Raw genomic sequence first — 17,896 nt, 5'->3', positions numbered from 1 at the left:
TGGTCACAACTGATTTTATACAAAAATGTTGCACCCTTTAGCCAAAATTTTAATATGTTTAGTCATTTAGTTGTGGACTATAGGTGGAGTGAGAAACAAAATGTGTCCTCACTTGGAGTGGTTGTGATAGAATGTTCAAATAGTTTAGATGCAAAGGATTGGGTAAAAATGGAAACCCTAGTGACCATGGAGTCGATGGCAGCACATTCTTTTGGTGAGAAGGAGAGACTCTTGGGGAAGGATGAGGAACAAAAAAAGGGAAAGGATTTCAGGAGGGACCTTAAGATGTCGGATACTACTAACTTAGAAGAGAGGGAGACTACTAATAGTACCACTATTGTAGAAGGTGATGAAAATCTTGAACTTGAAGAAGAGGAGATTGACACATTATAGTTTAAGCATGTTGCCTAGTTTGTTTGGGGCAAAGATCATTTCTTCTTGAATGTCCTAAATGATGAGGGATGTCCTAAAGCCACAAAACCCCATAACATCTCCCCAGTAAAGGGGAATATCTTACCTTTCAGGGATAACACTCTAGTGGTTGCACAATCAGGTACTATTGAAATACAGTTCTTAACCCAAAATAGAACTAATATTAACAACCTAGTAGGGATGGTTGTATTGTCCCCAAGAAGAAGATAAGGGGAGGCAACAAAGCTGATGTTGGCATAGTGCTGAAAGTGGGAAGATCACCAACTAAAAACCTTTGACATAAGGAGACAACAAAAGATATAGTACATGGGAAATAGATGATGTTGGTTGAGATCCAAACACACAATTTAAGATAAAGTTAATATCCTTGAATGTAAGAGGGATGAATAGACTTAGGAAGCATTATGAAGTTAAAAAAAAAATTATGGAACTTAAGATTGACATGATTATTTTGCAAGAAGTATAAATAACGGAGCAAGTGTTCTCTAGAGTGACTGAATATCTATGGTTAGGAGCTAAGCTCTCTTATAGTGTTGTGATGGGTCCTTCAAGAGGCATTATGACACTTTAGAATCTAGATAGAGTGATGGGGAAAGAGATTTTCCTAAGCCCCCATTTTTTGGTGGTGGGCTTCACTACCAAAAATTGTAGCTAGAAGTCATTTAACTTCTATGCACCTAATACCCATAATTGGCCACTTTTGGTCTTGGAGGAGGCAACAAAAATTACTGATACCATGAGGCATGAGAATATTTTATGTATGGGAGACTTTAACACCCCCTTATATCCCTCAAAAAAATTGGGTGGGCTAGAGGACTTCTCTGAGAGCGTGCATGACTTAGTGGGTTTTTTGGGAAGAAATGATTTGATATATATTGATCTCCATGGAACCCCTTTTAATTGGACAAATAAAAAATTAGGGAACAATCTAATTCAAGTTACATTTGATCATGCTCTAATCTCACTAGGTTGGGACATTCTCTTGCACACCCCCTTAAATGCTTACCTGAGGACCATCTCTGATCACTCTATGTTGTGTTTGTCATGGAAGCAAAACCAGTTAAATAGGCAAAGACCCTTTAGGTATGAGATAATGTGACACTCTCACCCAAAGTTCAGAGAGTGTATTGCCCAATGGTGGAACATACCAGTCCAAGGATTCTCTATATTCTGTATTGCTAGAAAAGTTGAAACAATCCATGAAGAGGTCAAAGGAGGGAGCAAGGCATCATTTAGTAATCTTTAAGGAAAAGAAGATAACTAAAAAGAAGTTAGAATCCCTCCAAGATAGTATGGAAAGTGGTGTTTCTTCTTTGGATCATCAAAATGAGGAAAGGGAATGTTGAACTAAGTGGAAAGTATTATTAGAATGGCAAGAAGTATTCTTGAAGCAATGGTCTAGAGTTTAATGGTTGGAGGAGGGTGATAGGAATAATGCCTTCTTCCATTGATCGACATCAAAAAGAAAAAAGAGAAAAACTATCAACCTATTGGTAGACTACAATAGGCTGGAAATATTGGAGGATGAGATAGAGGACTGAGCCTCTAAATAGTTTCAAGAGATCTACAACCCCTGTCAAGTCAAATTAGTACTAAAACTCATGAGGATACTTTAAGGATCATGTATCCAGTTGTAGATGACCAAATGAAGAATGACTTGACTATCAAAGTTACGACAGAGGAAGTGAGGAAAGTTATTTTCAATATGAAATAGTTCAAAGCACAAGGCTCGAATAGATTTCCTCCTGCTATTTTTCAGGAATTTTGGATTATTGTCAAGTATGATACTGATCATGTTGTGGATGATTTTGTGAGCATGGTCAAGCTTTTAAAGGAACTCAACCAAACTTTCATAATGTTCATAACTAAGATGGAGGAACTGAGATGTCTTAAGGAATTTAGACCAATAAATCTCTACAACATGATTTATAAGATCCTCTCTAAGGTCATGGTGAATTGTATGCCCCTACTTGATAAGTTTATAGCTCCATACTAGAATGGATTTGTCCCTAACAGATAGATTTTGGATGTGGTCATCTCAACCCATGAGATGCTACATTCTATAAAGAGGTTTGAGAACCTAAGTATGGCTTTAAAAATTGACATTTCCAAAGATTTTGATAAAATGAGGAGGGAATTTTATTTGATATTTTGATCAAATTAGGATTCAAAGAGAAGTTTATTAGTGTTACCCAAGTTGTTAATATAGTCCATTTCTTAGTCTTGGTGAATGGCGCCCCAAGTAAATTGTTTGCCTCCTCTCAAGGTCTTAGACAAGGGGACCCCCTCTCTCCTTATTCATCATTGTAGCAGAGGTGATGGGAAGAAACTTAAAGGCCTTCCAGTGGAAATGGCATGATAAAAGGCATTAAACTTGCCTCATCTAGCCTCCCACAAGTGATCCAACAATTTTTTGATGACACATTCCTAATTGGCTTGTCTTTTGTTCATGAAGATAGAGCTTCGAAGACCCTTCTTAACAAGTATGAGAAGGTTTTGGGACAATGCATAAACTATCAAAAAATAAAAGTGTATTTCTTTAATATGGACAAGGACCCAAGGAGGAAAGTTATCACAATTCTGGAATACTAGGAGGCATGCTTACAAGATATCTATCTCAACCCTCTAAAAATAAAAGAAGCAACCTCATAATATTGGACTAGTTTGGTGGAACACTTATAGAGGAAGCTTGCTGACTGCAAAGAAAAAATTCTTAGTAGTGTGGGGAAAGTTCAACTTCTCTCGGCCTCTCTATAGGGCATCCCTGTGTACTTCCTTTTGCTCTTTAAAATCTTGAGAAGATATAAAGAAATTATTGAAAAAATTCAAATAAATTTCATATAGTATAGAACAAAGGACAAGAAAAGAATAATCTTAGCTAGTTGGGAGAAAGTCTGCCAACCTAATAAATTGATGTGCTCCTGGAGTAGTTGGTGTAGTATTATCAAGGCTAGGTACTTCAAGGGTGAAGCATTGCACCAACATCTTTGTATTGTGACACTCCCTCGTGATTAAAACTTTAGAACAATATTGTGAAAACACACTAAATGCTAAAGAAAGGTGCTCATTGGGTCAAGGGGAATGGGAACAAAGTTGACTTCTAGGAAGATCACTAGGTACAAGATGGCCCCCTCAAGAATACCAAGTTCCAACCTATAAGAGATTCATGTACTAGGCTTCATGGTACTTTGGTTTGCAAGTATATTAACCTTGAGAATAAATGGAAAGGACTTTACAATCAAACAATCCTAGAGTCAGGCTTCTTATGGAGCTTCAAGAGATGTTGCACAAAATTTTCTTGTCCTCTCTATCCCATTGGAGGATTCCTTGATATGGAGACTTTCCCCCTTTAGAGAGTTCATGGTGGAATCTTCTTATGCTTTCTATCTTGAAGGTGGTGAAGCCCCAAAGGAATGGAAAAATGTTTGGCACCCCTAGATCCTAACATGGATAAATTTCTTTTGGTGGATGGCTCTACATGGGGCAATTCTCATTATTGATAACCTACAAAAGTGAGGATTCCAACTAGCTAACTGTTGTGTGTTATGTTATCATGTAGTGGAATCCATTCAACACCTCCTTGTATATTGTCCCTTTTCTATGGAGATTTGGAGTGAGGTTCTCTCCGTGTGGGAAATTCAATGGTTCTTCGATGAGAAACTCCATCAATTTGTTTGTTGGGATGGTCCCTCTAACCACCCATACCTCAAAACCTTCTAGAGAATCATCCCCCCTTATGTGGTGTGGAAAATATGGAAGGTCCAGAAGACCTACATATTTTGAGATAAAGCTACTCCTAGTGAGGTTGTGGCTCAACAAGTGATCAATCTATTGAAAAAATAAAGGAATGGTATGACATCTAATAAATCCCACCCTCTACACAAATGATGGTGGAAAGTGAATGTGTTCTATGTGGTGCAATTTAATGAAGGACAAAAAATGGAATAATTATTTAGATCCAAGTGAGTGGGAAAACCCAAGAATGAAAAATATAAAGTCAAGTATATTTGGAATTTTTTATTTTGTTTTTTATTTTGGGGATTCATCACTATGAGTATTAAGTGCTATGGTGAGAGGATGATCCATACAGATTTAGTCAAAATAATAAATCTACCAAAGATAGGAGGTTTGCATAATAATAATGATAATTCTCTTACACTACATTCAATGCATAGTTGGCAACGATTAAATTTGATGGGAAAAGTATCATTCACTCATGTTCAAGCTAGACATTGATTGGAAACTATGAAGCCTTGTGATTTTATGATGAGAATTGATTGCTTTCTCAGATTCATTCTTAGCATTATATCTTTAAACAACCTTGACTTTCGAGTTCTATCTTGTAACAAGGGGATGTCGAAGGATACAAAGGATTTGGTGATTGAACTTGGTGAAGAAATGGATGTCAATGATTGCTTTAAACCAAATAGGATTGATGAGTGTATTAGGAGGAGTGAGTTGGCCTGGGTTTATCTTCGTGAAGGTGGCCTACTATTGTTCATGGAGGGCATTGAAGGGTATGATGAACATGTATCCCTACAATATGTCGATACCTAGAATAATAGGAAGGTTAACATTAATGGGGTGGTATTTGAAAGGATAGAGGAACTCAATGCAATGGTTGGTGGGTTGTCTCTCGAGGGTAGGAGTTGGCACAAGAAAACCAAGGTTTCTCATGAAATGAGTATGAGAAAAAAATTTCTCACTAAAGAGGAGCCTGTTCAGGGGTGGATTTTCAAGGAAGGACCTACCAAAACCTTGGGACATTGTGTGCTATGTCATTATGCACTAAATAACTCTCAATGATCAACATCAAGTGTTGTATTATTATCATTTTCCTATTCTAAACTATCTTAAGAACCAAGACCTGATTTCATTCCTAAACCTTATTTTGTATTTGAAGAAAGATAGTGTGTTTAATGTTATTAGAAAGAGGAAGGAAGGAAGACCCTTTTATATTTTGCACTAGGCCTACATGTTCAAACTTTACAAGTTCCAACTTGCCCTCAACCCACCTATTTTGGTTAACCGTCTTGCCACCATTACTCCCCAAGTCTCCACAGACCCTAGCCTAGTTTGGCCTTGAAGAAGGTGGACAATAAGCCCTGAGTAATAGGAAAAAGATAAGTTTTTTTCTACTTTGATACTGATACTAGGAAGAGTAATAAAACTGTGAGGAGGTCTAGTAAAAGACTTAAAATGGAAAATTTTAAGACACCCCCCAAGCAGGAGGTGAGTGTTGAGTTCACAAAATGTAAAAGGAGGTCCACCAAAAGAATGAGGAAGTTCATGCACCCTAGTTCAAGGGGTAAGGAGGTTCCAAGCTCGTCTCACATTTTAGATAACCTGGAAGCCAACCTATCCCTGGATAAAAACTTAGGGAAATATATCGCATTCTCTTTAAAGGATGTAGCTAAGAGTGAGGGGAAGAAGGAGCATCATAGCCATAGGAAAGATTAGAGTAAAACCTAATTGGCTAGAGTGGAGAATTCTATGCATAGCATGTCTAATAATCAAGAAGCCTTGTGTTGAAGGTTTGAAACCCTAGTGGAGTTCTCTACTAAAGTCATGCACTAGGTAGCCACCACTCTTTATTTTCTATAGGTGAACAAGGACAAGAAGGATGAGGGAAAAGAGAGTGAGATCACCCACTCCCTTTGTAACTTCCTAAAGGAGGATTGGCTCAAGGTTCTTCTGTGGAAACCTATCAAGAAGGAAGCTAAGAAACTGGCCATGGAGTATCTTGATGAAAAGAAGGAGGACCTGGAGGAGAAGGAAGGGAGATAGCCCTTGTGCTTGGTTTTATTATATTTGTTTTAATGCTATGATTAACTATAAGCTTTGTGCCCTTCGTGGCATTTTTAGTTGTTATAGATATTAATCATGTTATGAGCAACGTTTGTAATATTGGCTACTCGATCATTTTTTGGTATAGTATTAATGCTAAGGGCAGTAAAGTGGATACTAGTTTTTTGAAGGTTAATATTAGGTGGTTAATGTTAAGATGTTTTTGATATTTTATATGTCTATAAAAGGTATTGGTTAGATAGTAGTTAGTATCTTCTAGCTAGCCTCCAGCCCTCCCCCCCTCTTTTGACTATTGGCTTCCTTTTATATATATATATATATATATATATATATATATATATATATATATATATATATATATATATATATATATATATAAAGCTCAAATAGATTCTAACTTAAGATCTCTCAAATATGAAACTCACAATTTATCATTGTATTACATTTTCTTGTCTAATTTAATTATACATTTATTTTAATTTAATAAAAATAATTAAATATCATCCAAAATATTAATATTAATATTTGAAAAATAATCAAGAAATGTTACCAATCATCTCCTTAAACTACCAAAATATCCTACATATTTTAAAACATAATATATCAAATTTTAATTACTCAACAAAGCTCTCTATTAAACCAACACATTGCCAAACAACACACCGTCATTGAAGCAAATAATAATTTTCTTATAAACTTACAATTTTCCTGTGCTGCGAATAGGGGCTTAAATTGTTATCATTAGTTAAATAGAAAATCCGACTGAACCACCCTTTTAATTTCTTTTTATTAGACTCATGTTTGAAGCTTGCAACATAAAGTTTATAAAGTTCAGCCATCGACCTCACCTATGACTTCATTATTCTTAGTACTATGACTTTATTGAAAGAATAAGCTCCCACGTTCATAACACATACAGAAAGTGACTCTCACACACAGGTCAAACTCTAATGGATCTTGGCAAACGGATAAGTTTCATAGCGCAGTGTGCAGCTACCCATGAAAACCTGAGCACCAACTCTCTGGCTAGACAAGATGAAGACCTCTTTATATCCCTTTGAAAGGAAAGCGGTGCAGTCTTTCGTGGACATGTCCCTCCAACACATTGCCATGCCATAGATGCTCACATTCGAAGAAACAACAGACGATCCCAATGCAAACTTGATAGGGCTGGCAGGGGCCTTGCTCGACAGATCTGCCAAAAGACTGCGACCGACAGTGTTGAAGTTCGTGTCCATATTGTTATTCACGTTGACGAGTCGGTACCAGAAGGTGGTGTCTAGCTGAGTGTGAAAGCTGTAATTCTCGTAGCGCAAGAAACAATGCTCCAGCTGAACACGCGCGCCAATTGCGTTTGGGCAGTCGCGGCGGACGACCTTCACTGCCTCCGCTGAACACGCGGCGCAGTCGGTGGAAGAGAGATCTCCTCTGCACTACAAGCGTCTAGACAGCTTGTTCGGCTTCTCCCGCCCATAAACAGAAGTGCCGAAGCTCGCATACGCCACTTTCTCCCTCAGAGTTTTTGTTGGCGGTATTAATTTCTACCATTAATAGCAGAAAGCCAGCCCACTGTCCAGCCCACAACTTAGCCATCCATCCACCGTCCACAATAAATTGCATAGCTGACACTCTGCCATCCCAGCCGCCCATGTTTTTAATATATGTAATATTATATTTAATATAGTATAACATGTGTAAAATATTTTGTGTCTAGAAAGTTCTCATATCCTCTATAAATAGGGGTCTTATGTAATGCATTTTGCAAGGGAGTAAGGCAATAAAATCAGTTTTTAATTTCTGTGTATTTGTCTCTCTTTGCCTTCAAATTGGTATCAGAGCATGAAGAGCTGGGCCTAGGAGGAAAAAAAATTATGTGCTGATATATATAACTGCTGTAGTAGTGAATGGAGCTTCTAATGTTTTCTTGATTGCAGATCATTATCAGCTTGTAAAGTTGAAGCTTCGTGGCTGCCAAGATTGAGAGAAGAAAAGATGCCAGTTAATGTTTGAAGAAGGTATGAGCTGATTTCTTGGAGTGAAGTCTAATGATAAAAAGAAATTGTTAAAAAGGAAAAATAAGCATTATATTATTGTTTGTTTAAGCTATATGTCATTGGCTTAGACTTGTTTGGTGGATTTGCTTTGTAAAGAAAAGTTTAAAATTGTAAGGTGCAGTTGTAACTCTCAGTATTAATATGGCTTTAGGAAGTAGTATAGCTCAACCACAAATTCTAATATTTTCTGGTAAAAATTATAAATTTTGGGCTATAAAAATGAAGACACTATTTTGTTCCCAAGGCATATGGGATCTTATTCAAAAGGATTTTATTGAACCAAAAGATGAGTCTACATTAACACAAGATGAAAAGAATAAATTACAAGATAATAGGAAAAAAGATGCTAAAGCGGTGTTTCTAATTCAACAATCTTTAGATGAATCAATTTTCCCTAAGGTATGTGCAGCTAAAAAGTCTAAAATTGCATGGGATATTTTAGAAATAGCATATCAAGGGACATCAAAAGTTAAGATTGCTAAATTGCAAACTTTAAGGCGTGATTTTGAAAATTTGTGTATGAAGGATTCAAATTCAGTTGATCAATTTCTAAATCAAGCAATGAATGTGGTTAATCAAATTAGATCATATGGTGATGATTTGATAGATAAAAAAGTTGTTGAAAAAACACTTCGTAGTTTGCCTAAAAAATTTGATGCGATTGTTGTTGCCATTGAAGAATCTAAAGATTTGACAATACTTTTTATTGATGAGTTGATGGGTTCACTTTTATCTCATGAATCAAGAATGAACAGAAATAATAATTCTTCTTTGGAGAATGCATTTAGATCACAGGTTTCTTTTGGCAGAGGAAGAGGAAGATCAAACTACTAAAGAAGAGGAAGAGGTAGAAGCATAGATGGACGTGGAAGTCCAAATCAAGAAGAAAGAGCAAATCAATCCATTCATAGTTCAAACAAAGGACGTGGCAAAAGTTCATTCCAACACCCATCATCAAGATTTGATAAATCTCAAATTCAGTGTCATTATTGTAAAAGATTTGGTCATCTTGCAAGTGAATGTAGAAAGAAACAAGAGGATATTGAAAAGAATGGTGCTAATTACTCATATGTATCTGATAACAATTCAGGAAGTTTATTTATAACTTGTAATGTTGCTCAAGAAAGTTCTAGTGATATATGGTTCCTAGATAAGGATGTAGGAACCATATGATTGGAAATAAAGATTTGTTTGCCAGCTTGGATGATTCTATAAAATCTGAAGTAAAGCTAGGAAATGATAGTAAAGTCTTTGTAATGGGAAAAGGTGTTATAAATGTCTTAACAAAAAATGGAGGACAAAGATATATTCCTAATGTGTATTTTGTGCTTGGCTTAAAACACAATCTCATGAGTGTTGGTCAATTAGTACAAAAGGGTTACAAAGTTTCTTTTGATAATGATGTTTGCACAATCTTGGATAGAAATCCTAGTGTCGGGTTAATTGCAAGGGTCAACATGACACAAAATTGAATGTTCCCCCTCCAGATTCATTGCATTCAAGGAGGAAAAGAAGTTAGTTTCAAGACAGTATACTCAGATCAGTCGTGGCTACGGCATTTGAGGTATGGCCATCTTCATTTTGATGCTTTAACCTTGTTACAAAAGAAGAATATGGTGAAAGGATTGCCTCAGATATTGAAACCACCAAGCTCATGTGGAAGTTGTATATTAGCAAAACAACATAGAGAAAGCTTCCTAATAGGAGGTTCATATAGAGTAAGAGCACCATTGGAATTAGTTCACACTGATATATGTGGACCTATACAAACTCCATCATTAGGATGAAGTATATATTTCCTGACATTTATTGATGATTTTAGTAGGAAGATTTGGATATACTTTCTCAAACAAAAGAGTGAAGCTTTTGAAAAGTTCAAGGAGTTTAAAACTTTGGTTGAAAAACAAAGTGGTCTCTGCATCAAGGTATTGCGATCTGATAGAGGTGGTGAATTCAGTTCTAACAATTTTCTAAAATTTTGCAGATTTCATGGAATTAAGAAGCAGTTTACTACAAGGTACACACCACAAAAAAGTGGTGTAGCAGAGAGGAAGAATAGAACCATAATGGAAATGGCAAGGAGCATGCTGAAGGCAAAAAATCTATCTAATGAGTTTTGGGCAGAAGTAGTAGCATGTGCTGTGCAAATCTTGAATAGGAGTCCTACAAAGAGTGTTAAGAACACAATTCCACAAGAAGCATGGAATGGTAAGAAACATATTGTATCCCATTTTAGAGTTTTTGGATGTGTTGCTTATTCACTGGTGCCAGCTGAATTGAAAAAGAAATTAGATGATAAAAGTGAAAAATGCATCTTTATTGGTTATAGTGAAGAATCAAAGGCTTACAGATTATATAACCCCATTTCAAAGAAATTGATCATTAGTAGGGATGTTAAATTTGAAGAAGAAGATTCATGGCATGAAAATGATAACAAAAAAGTCACAAGAGGAGCACCAATATTACAAAGTGATGATGAATTGAAGGAACAAGGGGCTCAATCACCACCGAATACTCCACCAAGGAACTTTGTGCAAGGAGCCTCACCTCCAAGTTCAAATGTAAGCGATAAATCTAATTCTACATTTTCAACACCAAGTTACAAAGGTAAGAAGACAAGAAGCTTAAAAGAGATATATGATCAAGAAGAAGAGAATGTAGACATTTATTCAAAATTTGCTTTATTTTCTTGTGATCCATTGTATTTTGATGAAGCAATTAAAGAAGATAAATGGATCAAGGCAATGGATGAGGAAATTGACTCTATTGAAAGAAATAACACATGGGAATTAATGGATTTACCTAAAGAAAAAGAATGTATAGGAGTCAAATGGGTTTACAAAACTAAATTTGATGAAAAAGGTGAAATTGTTAAGCATAAGGCAGGACTAGTTGCTAAAGGTTTTTCACAACAATATGTAGCTGATTATAATGAGACATTTGCTCCAGTTGCTAGACTTGACACAATTCAAACTATTTTAGCAATAGCAGCACAAAATGATTGGAAAGTGTATCAAATAGATGTAAAATCAGCTTTTTTGAACGGTTTTTTTGATGAAGAGGTATATGTTAAACAACCACCTGGTTATGAGATTAGTGGGCATGAAAATAAGGTATATAAACTAAACAAGGCACTTTATGGTTTGAAACAAGCTCCTAGGGCTTGGTATAAGAGGATTGATTCATACATGATAAGTAATCAATTCAATAGAAGTAACAATGAGCCCATGTTATATGTTAAGACTAATAAGGAAAGTCAAATTTTGATTGTATTCTTGTATGTTGATGACTTGATATTCACTGAAAATCTATCAATAGACATGTTCAAGTCAGAAATGATGAAAAAAATTGAAATGATAGATTTGGGGTTGATGAGATATTTCTTAGGTATTGAAGTTATTCAATGTGACAAATGTATCTTCATTTGTCAATCCAAGTATATAAAAGATGTTTTAAACAGATTTAAAATGATGAATTACAATCCAACATCAACTCCAGTTGCAACAGAAAAAAAACTTAGCAAGGAAGAGAAGGGCTCAAATGTTGATCCAACTATGTTTAAAAGACTTGTTGGAAGTTTAATGTATATGAAAGCTACAAGGCCAGACATCATGTATAGTGTCAGTTTGATCTCAAGGTTCATGGAGTCACCACAAAGTTCTCACTGGCAAGTTGGAAAAAGGATATTGAGATATATTGCAGGAACAATGGGATATGGAATCCTATATTTCAAAGCTAACAATTTTGGTTTGATTGGTTATATTGACAATGATTTTGCAGGTAGCATTGATGATAGGAAGAGCACTTCTGGATATATCTTTCACCTTGGATCAAGAGCCGTGTCATGGGCATCAAAGAAGCAGCCTATAGTGACAATCTCATCATCTGAAGCAGAATATGTAGCTGCCACTTCCACAACATGTCAAGCAGTATGGATGCGTCGAATTTTGTTCAATCTTCACCATCATCAAGAAGAACCAACACCAATTCTTTGTGATAACAAATCAACAATAGCATTATCTAAAAATCATGTATTTCATAAGAGGAGCAAACATATTGATACAAGGTACCACTTCATCAGAGAATTGGTCAACAATGGAGAAATCTATCTTGAGTTCTACAAATCTGAAGATCAATTGGCAGATATATTCACTAAGGCATTACCAAAGAATAACTTTGAATATTTGCGAGAGAAATTGGGTATTACCGATGGAAAATTTGTTAATGACAAAAATTAAGAGGGAGTGTTGGCGGTATTAATTTCTGCCATTAATAGCAGACAGCCAGCCCACTATCCAACCCACAACTCAGCCATCCATCCACCGTCCACAATAAATTGCATAGCAGACACTCATCCCAGCCGCCCATATTTTTAATATATGTAATATTATATTTAACATAGTGTAATATGTGTAAAATATTTTGTATCTAGAGAGTTCTCATATCCTCTATAAATAAAGACCTTATGTAATGCATTTTGCAAGGGAGTAAGGCAATAAAATCAGTTTTTTATCTCTGTGTATTTGTCTCTCTTTGCCTTCAGTTTTTAAGAGCGCCTCCAGATTGTTATCAAACTGGGAGCCGTTGGAGTACTTCACCACACTACACGCTGCATATATCTCGCCTTCCTCCGACGCGGATTCAGCCGTGAAAGTGCACAACACTAGCAAAGCCGCTAGGTATAGCGGCACTTACTTTGATGCAGTCGCTGAGAAATACATTTTGACAGCTTACAGAGGAGGAGAAGATGTGATTGAACACAAGGAGCAAATGAGGTTATAAATAGATGAGGGAGATATTGGCGGGTAGGGCCCTGCGGCACCCCTTTCTATAGTTCCCTGTTGAATTCAGCCTCCATCAGAGATTGACTTAGCCCTCATGACCAGCCTAATGAATGTCATGAATATTTAACTTCATATGAACAGTTTTACTTGTCCGAAAGGAAGCTTTGCCCACTGTCTTCCACAATGTATATCTACATTGGGCAATACTATATCGTAATTTCAGTACATCGTTTTTATTAGTCTTTGCGGGTAATTCTTGCCATCTCAGTGAGATATGCCAAACTTTATTAGTAGGTGGTGGTTGTCGACATCATCTACTTAAGACTCTTTCTTTATAGATGCTTCCACGATGATATGGTCAATAAGTGCGACGAAGTCTGAGTCTAATTACGGTCCAAACTCCCTGATTGTTTGCAACGTTGGCAAATTATTAGATTACTTTTATCTGCACTCATCTCATATGAAGCGAGCCCTGTCAAACACATCGCAGCAGCCATACCGCCTTCTAGAGTCAAGAAACACTGTATGCTTAGCTAAAGACAAAATCATATTAAGACAACTTTGCCAACTTTGCGTCACTGTCACTCAAGTTTGATATATACTAGCAATCGCAATCGCACCTTAATTTACAATGGGTACGCCATACAGTTATGACAGGTAACATGAGTATTTGTCACTTTATTCATTGCTCCCTCCCATTCTCTCTATGTTCATATTACTCTATTAATATATGTTCCCATCTATCTCTCTTTATATCTTATCTTCTCTATATTTGCCTCTATCTTCATTGATCTCTTATCTCTATCTTGATATCTCTCCATTCCAATATATCTACACCCTTTTTCTTCTCTGTGTACTACTTTATACCTCTATCTTTATCTTTACATCTATACCTCTCTTATTCTCTCTTATTTATATATTTTTATCTTTTGTCCTCTCTCTCTGTCTTTATTTCACTCCCTTTTAATATCTCTCTTTCTTTCTCATTATTGCAAATATTCATGAACCTAATAGTGAAGTGATGCATGTGAACTATATTCTTGATAAAGAGAGGAGGAAGTTATATATTAAGATAAAGATAGATGTGGAGAGTGGTATAGAAAGAGAGATAGAAATGGTGATTTATATAGGGATAGATAGCTATCAAGATAGAGATAGAGAGAGGGAGAGATGAGAGAACATAAATTATTAAAGATAATTTAATTTGGATGAACTTTGTACATGTATATAATTAGGTAATATTCAAATTAAATAATAATGTTGTGTAACAATAATTTGATAAAAATATCACAATTTGACATCTTGTGAAAAATATCTCTTACTTATCAATTCATGAGCTAAAGGGGCTCTATAATTAATAGTTCATGAAGCACAACACTTGTGGAAGGTTTTCCAAATGAGATAGAAAGCTAAATGGAATTAACCTTGGAGGAAACTCTATAATTAAGCATACTTCAAATAGACTTGTACATGGATGGGTGATGTCCTAGGAAGGTTAGATGTTTAACCCCTATGAACATCACCTTAGTGTGTAGTGGGTGCATTGAAAAGGTATGAAAGTTCAAATAAGTATCTATCCCTTTTTCCATCTCTCCCTCTCCTCCTCTCCATGTCTCATTATCTCTCTATTAAACTATCTCACCAACTACATCGCTCTCTATTTTTTCCTCTCTATCTCTCCTTCTGTGTCTCCCTAGATCTCTTTCTATCTTTACCCCTTGATGTAACTCTATCTCTCTACCTACTTTTCTCCCATTTGTCTCACTTTATGTTCATCTTCATCTTTGACTTCCACTTCCACCTTCATATCTAGACATATCTCCCTACCTCTATCCATCTACCTCTCTCTATCAACCATTCATAAGAAACCCCCTCCCCAACCCCACATATCACTTCCTATAGATATATTATCATCTTTCTATTTCCCCCTCTCTCATTCTTTTCTTATGATTCTTCTGTGTGTGTGTGCACGCACGTGCATGTGTCATCTCCATCTATCCCCTTCTCTCTTTCTATCTATTCCCCCCTCTCTCTCTTCATATTTAAACATTAAATGAACCATCAACATAAAATAAATGTGTGTGTGTGTGCGCGCGCGCACGTGTATGCATGTGCATGTGTGCATGCACACATGCGTGTGTGTGTGTGTGTGCGTGCATGCGTTTATTGTGTCATCTCCATCTATCCCCTTCTCTCTTTGTATCTATCCCCCCTCTCTCTTCATATTTAAATATTAAATGAACCATCAACATAAAATAAATGTTCACATAATAAATATGTTAAAAGTGAAATAATCACTTCATCTCCATTTATCCCCTTCTCCTCTCTCTATATATATCCCCCTCTCTCTTCATATAAATATTAAATGAATAATCAACATAAAATAAATGTTCACATAATAAATATGAAAAAAGTAAAATAATTATTTATAAAATATTATTTAAATAAATTTAAAATATAACAAATGTGTTAAATGATATATATCTTTCAAAATAAATTTGCATTTTAGTTAAATTGATTATTCAATCATTTTCATTGTAAGAAATTTAATTAGTAATTATTTTAAAATATCATGTATAGTAGAAAATATTTTAATTATTATTCTTTATATAGCTATAATATGTACTTTGCAATTAAAATAATTATTTATTAATAACTAAATTATTATATATTTAAGTAAAATATTTTCTTTAAACTTTAAAAATAATAATGAATTCTATTATACTTTAGAACCATCAAAATATATAAGTATATCATAAAACTTATATTTTATAGTTTTAATTCTATATATATATATATATATATATATATATATATATATATATATATATATATATATATATATATATATATATATATATATATATATATATATATATATATATATATATATTCTAATTTAATACTAAGTTAATATTAATTGATAAAAAAGATATAACTACAATTGTAACCTAATCTATATAACCATAATAATAAATATAAGCTTAAGTTAATCTTTGCTTACAATTATTTAAAAATCTACTATTAATCTTCACTCATTTCTACTATTAATCTTAAATGATTTCAATATAATTAATTTTTCTAATTCTAAACACAAAAACTAAATTTTTTTTTTTTAAAAAAAAAACTATTTAAAATGTCAATACTATAAATGTAAGTCAAAAAAAATTATTTTTTATGTAGATTTATCTATCGATTCTCTCACATTTATTCCAAATAGTGAAAAAGGCATGCAATATTCATTGACTATTCTCTCACCTTGCAAATACTTTGTCAATGTCAGGGATGGGTTTCTTGATGTGAAACTCTAGGAAAATAAATTTGATGGGACAACAATAACAAAGTGCAAATTTCAGTAAGTACAAAAAATGGATGAGCTTTGAAAAGCGATGGAGAAAACTGGAAAGACAAAATGAACAGAAATAATCAATTTAATGGTTATCAAAGGGCTCTCAAGAATACTATGTATGTGCAGGATCATGGTGTGTCAAAAAGTGGCAATCTAAAAAATATGTAGTTTTGAAATGCCTCAAAGTATTTCATAATCTATTCCAACTTTTTGACCACCCATCCTGGTATTAAATGAAAATAATTAATACCAACCCTATATGGTCAACTTTACAAATGTCTCAAAAATGTGTTTTTGGCTTGTTCTTGTGTGTTTTTACTGTAAACATGTAGTTGACAATTTTTTTCCACCAAAATTTGGTGAAATGAAAAGGGTTTCTTAAGAATGTTCTTAACTTATCATAAATGTAAGGTTTGACAAATTACAAGCTTAGTAAGTAATTATTATTTATTTTCTAATGGAGTTATGTATAAAGTGTTGATTGACACATTGCTTGAAAAACAACTATAACTTTCAAATGGTACGACATTTTTGAAGTTCAAAAGATGCATCATATTCTATGCTTGTTCTACTATAAGGAAGAAAAAGAAAAAATAAATTTTCTAGAGTATTGAATTTGTTAAGGTAGTTAGATAGGAAAGTTTTTATTCTAAAAATACAAAAATAGAAAATTAATTAATTATTATTTATTTAGGATAAAAATACCCAAAAAATATGTGTCACATCCAGGAATGAGTCTACTTATTATTTCTAGAATATGATTTAAAAATGTTATCATTTAATTCTGATTAAGGTGGTCAGACATACATCTACTTCTAATTTTTGTCCTAAAAATTTTGTACTATTGCATTAAAATTAAAAATTTTGACCAATAAATTTTTGTTTTATTTTCAAATAAGGCCTATTATTTTAGAACTAAATTCAATTTCTTAGAGATTCTTTTTCTGTCAACTTTTTGATGTAAAGTTTATAACAAATAGAAAATTGCATGTCAAGTTGACAAAACCCTAATTTATTGATTTTTTATTGCCACTTAAGAGCATAGTTTGGTTGACATACCCTCGAGCTCTTTCATATGAGAAACTCCTATGACATAATTAAATTTCTCCAATCTGTTACAACAATATTTGTTGTTTTTACATTTGACTATGATCAATTATCAAGATGAAATAATTTATAAAGAGATTAGACTTTAATAAATTATTAGGATGAAATAATGTAGGAGGAGGTGAAAGTGGTAAGTTATAGATCAACACATATTAGAAAGGAGACGTGGAACTCAAGAATAATAATGAGAGAAAGGAAAATCTTAGAAAAAGGTTAAAAGATAATAGAAGAATCAATAAATAAGATTTAAAAGAAGAAGAGACACCTTGAGAATATAATAGTGTATTAAGAAAAATGACAAAAATATTATTAAGTCTTTTAATGTGTAATGAATAAAAAGTTTAAGATGTTTCATATAGAAT

The 17,896-nt window shown here is 34.1% G+C and overlaps 1 pseudogene; it reads right to left on the bottom strand.

The window, feature by feature from the left end:
• Positions 1 to 7,141: 7,141 nt before the first annotated feature.
• LOC149550288 (antimicrobial ginkbilobin-2-like protein) lies at positions 7,142 to 13,015 on the bottom strand (annotated as a pseudogene).
• Between the last annotated feature and the right edge of the window lie 4,881 nt (positions 13,016 to 17,896).

The sequence above is a fragment of the Cupressus sempervirens genome, chromosome 7 (assembly GCF_028749045.1).
Source record: "Cupressus sempervirens isolate cs-2001-9-10 chromosome 7, ASM2874904v1, whole genome shotgun sequence".
Taxonomy (NCBI): Eukaryota; Viridiplantae; Streptophyta; class Pinopsida; order Cupressales; family Cupressaceae; genus Cupressus; species Cupressus sempervirens.
Note: the sequence above shows the minus strand (reverse complement) of the source record. Positions and strands in the feature narration are given on the sequence as shown.